The sequence below is a fragment of the Borostomias antarcticus genome (genome assembly GCF_949987555.1).
Source record: "Borostomias antarcticus genome assembly, chromosome: 15".
Lineage (NCBI taxonomy): Eukaryota > Metazoa > Chordata > Actinopteri > Stomiiformes > Stomiidae > Borostomias > Borostomias antarcticus.
In genome coordinates, this window is record NC_140248.1 from 6,681,210 (window position 1) to 6,685,293 (window position 4,084).

Sequence of the window (4,084 nt, forward strand, 5' to 3'; positions counted from 1 at the left end):
GGATGTGTGCGTGTATGGATGTGTGCGTGTATGGATGTGTGCGTGTATGGATGTGTGCGTGTGCCATGTTTACCGCTAGCCTGTGTTGGACTATCCTAATGAGCAGGCGGGGTCATGCCGCTGGGGCCTCCCCTCCCCTGTCCCTCCACCAAAAAGCGCTAAACTGCAATCCGATCCTCTGCTACCTTGCATCAGGAATGTACCCTCGCCACCACCTGTTTAAAAAGCTATAAAACAACTTGAGAGTGAAGGCACGACCCAAAACGTTTCTCGCTTAAACCCTCGGGTATCGGAGCAGCGAGCCTGGGTTCTTATCTCACATGGTGTATTGATCTCATCCTGGTCACCCTGGGCCGGCTGTGTAAGGTAAGGTATGCGTGTGCCGCCGTTTTCCTACAAACACCGTGAAACGCGACTGCTTACTACGTTGCAGTCCAGAGTACTTATTTTACGCATGGTTTTGTGTATAATACAAGCTTTAGGCGTAACGCGAGCATGTGTTCGCATGCATCGCCAGTAAGACGTTACGATCCGTCTTGGCTGATCCATGCACATGGTCTTCTCATGGAGAAACCATTTTAGTTGGGAGTTCGCGGTGGCCACACTGTATCTCGTACTGTATCATGGAAGAGCGAAACGCATGGCTACATGGAAGAGCTGAAGAGAGGACATGTGCACGTTGAAAGACATTATTCTCAGGGGATTGTTTCTATGGAAAATACAGCTGTTAATTGTTGCTCTAATATTCAGTAGCCTTGTTGCAGCCGCGCTTTATTTGCCTGTTTTCTTGATCCTGTACCGCACGCGCCCCTGTCTGCGCGTCATGCGCTATTCAGGACGAGAGATATTGAGTTATTTAACTGGAAAGTCGATTATCAGAGACAACTTTTTCATTTTATTTTTCACTTTCTGTTATTTCACAATGGATGGTTAAATGAATGAATTGTAGAGTCAAATCCTGTCAATGTAATACCCCACATGTTTTGAACTCTTGGTGTGGTCTTTCATAGACTATGGTTGGAACCTCAGCGCCAATGGACTTACCACAATAAAGGGCTTGTTTGTCCCTTAGGAGGAGATAAAAGGTTGCAGTTGTAACTATAGAGCGACCGTCCATTTGTAAGTCAATTTGACCAGCAGGCTACCTGCAGGCTCATTAATCCTCTCCTCGAGAGCTGAGACAGAAACACAACAAAGAAGCCTTTTGGCTCATAATCTCCTGGGGGTTGTTGTGAAAATTATCTTGAGTCGGAGGAAGTATTTTTTTGTCGGCCTAACTGACCATGAGTAGCTGGTGTGATGGTTGAACGTCTACCTTTTAATTTTCCACCCAGAAGCTACAATATGGATATGAAGTGAGTAGGATGTGGTTATTGTACCCAACCCAGTGAATGCTTCATTAATTTGACCCGTGTACATTACTGCATTCCTGCGTGCGCCCGCGTGTACCAGAGTCCACCACCCGGGGGCGCTCGTCACAATTCATTTTTCCTATTACCATTTCCCCATACTACATAAAACTATGCTTGGTGTCGCGGTAAAAGTATAGTCGTATCCAGGAGGCCGTCTCCTTTCTAAATCCACAGTTCAGAGCTTGGGGTTTTTGGTAGCTCTTTTAGTGATTGTTTTCAATTCAATTCATTGTGCACAGTAGGGAGTGTCAACATGGATCTTATGACTTATTTAGATAGTTTGATCATGTTGGATAGATCAAAGATAGAGTATGGCTAGGTCATATGTTTTCCAACCTTTAAAGTTATAAAGTTAGTGGCACAGTGGCTCAATGCGTTACACCGTCGCCTCACAGCAGTAAAGTCCGGAGTTCGATTCCCATGGGCCCCGAGCCTTGCTGTGTGGAGTGTGTATGTACCCCTTACATAGAACCCCAATATGAAACACATGCAGAAGAACAGATGCTCTTCAGTCCTGACCAGGACTTGGACTGAGCACGTGGACATGGTCGCCCGGCTTTAGTTTAGTTAAGTAGACAAAGAGAGGAAGTGACCTCATGGAGTCAAGTGTTCACCCAAGTGGACAACATGGGCTCAATAAGGATATTTATGAGTGTGACAAGAAAAAAACTATGACAGATTAAAAACATACACAACTTCCATGGTATAAAAAAATTCACAGAAATCGAGAATAATCTATTTCTTAATTTAATCCAGGAAACACCATAACATTGAGTTTAAAAATCCAAAAGGTTTCTCTTTGGAGATATATCATATTATATAATTTGTGTTTGGGTATCATTGTCCCCCACCCAGCGACAGCTGAAGGGGGGGGACTTAAGTTGGCCGGTGTCACGTCGTTGGTCCGTCCATCAGTGAGTGAGTGAGTCTGTCAGTCCCCCCGTAGTACCAGCACCCACCACAAAAGGCGCCTTTCCAATGCACTTTTCCATTGACAAGTACATTTAGATTTTTACATCAAAAACTATGCTTGGTGTCTCAGTATAGTCTCAGACAAGTTTACTCAGGAAACCATTACTTTCTACACCTGCAGAGAGCTTGAGGTGTAGTGCTAGATATGTCTGTATTTCAACATTCATTGTAGGACTTTTGGACGAAATGAGTTTTCTCCGCAGGGTGGCTGGGGTCTCCCTGAGAGATCGGGTGAGAAGTTCAGTCATCCGGGAGAGACTCAGAGTAGAGCCGCTGCTCCTTTGCGTCGAAAGGAACCAGTTGAGGTGGTTCGGGCATCTAGTGAGGATGCCTCCTGGGCGCCTCCCTAGGAAGGTGTTCCAGGCCTGTCCGGCTGGGAGGAGGCCACGGGGTAGACCCAGGACTAGGTGGCGGAGCTACATCTCCGCACTGGCCTGTGAGCGGCTAAAGATTCCCCAGGCAGAGCTGGTTGATGCTGCTAGGGAAAGGGATGTCTGGGGCCCCCTGCTGGAGCTGCTGCCTCCGCGACCCGACCCCGGATAAGCGACCCCGGATAAGCGGATGAAGATGATGGATGGATGGACTTTTGACCGTAAAGGTTCATGGACTTGTTTGAACACAGAAACTATGTGTTAGAGTAAAAGTATAGTCTGTTCTACTCAGGAACACTTCTACTTTTCAAATCGCATCATTGGTGGGGGACATGTTTACTGTGCCCTTGTTCTAAATGGGACCTTCTTAGCTTTCATTCAAGCCCGGTTGTGTATGTTTCTGTCAAATATAGAGGTTACTTGAGCTCTTCAAATCGTCAACGTCACATTTTCTCACAATGTTCTCCTAAACGTTATACTTTATTTTAGCTCTGTGGCATCTGGGAACACCAGGGACACAAAACACAAAAGCTGGAATACTCTCAGGACTCTAAGGACTCGTAATGTACAATATAATCATAATAATTTCTTTGTGAGAGGTAATTGTGAGCCTTAAGGGCATTGTCACCAAGAAACTAACTAGACAGGTCACAAACTGGTCTTTATACATTTGTTTAAATACACAAAATACAGGATAAGGAATACCACAGTGAGATAAGGAGCTACTTGAATAGTATAAATAACATTATAACAACATTGTAAATAACATTGGCATTTGCATAGCCTATACTTAATTCATGATACATTTAATCTTATAAACAGTATATTATTAGTGATTGTGGTGGTTACATTATTGTAACGCTGAAGAAGGCCTTATGGACGAAATGCGTCCGTTTACTGACTGCTGCTATGCAATAAAGCTACACAAATTATTGACCGGATTATTCTTTTTCTCCATTATTCTTATCAAGCTCTGTGTGTACTTAGATGATGTTACCAAGGGGACCCAAGTCCAGAATCACCACACTGTGTCACTCATCAAACTGCTCGTCTCTCTGGTCATCTGACTCCCCAGGTCAAAGGCAGGTTCTGGATCATCCTGCAGTGTTTGCTCACTGCAGGTCTGTAACCTGCACATGTCTGTGCATGTCAGTCCATGTGACCAGCTCTTCTGCACCAAAAGAGGAGAGTCCAGCCAGCTGCCATCATAGAGTGTGTTTTCATGCATAGCTAAATATAAATACAATAGGTGCTTAAGAGGAAGTATCTGGTTAGTATGTCTTGAATATGTGAGTTTTGAGCCTCTGGTGAAAGATGGGCAGTGACTCT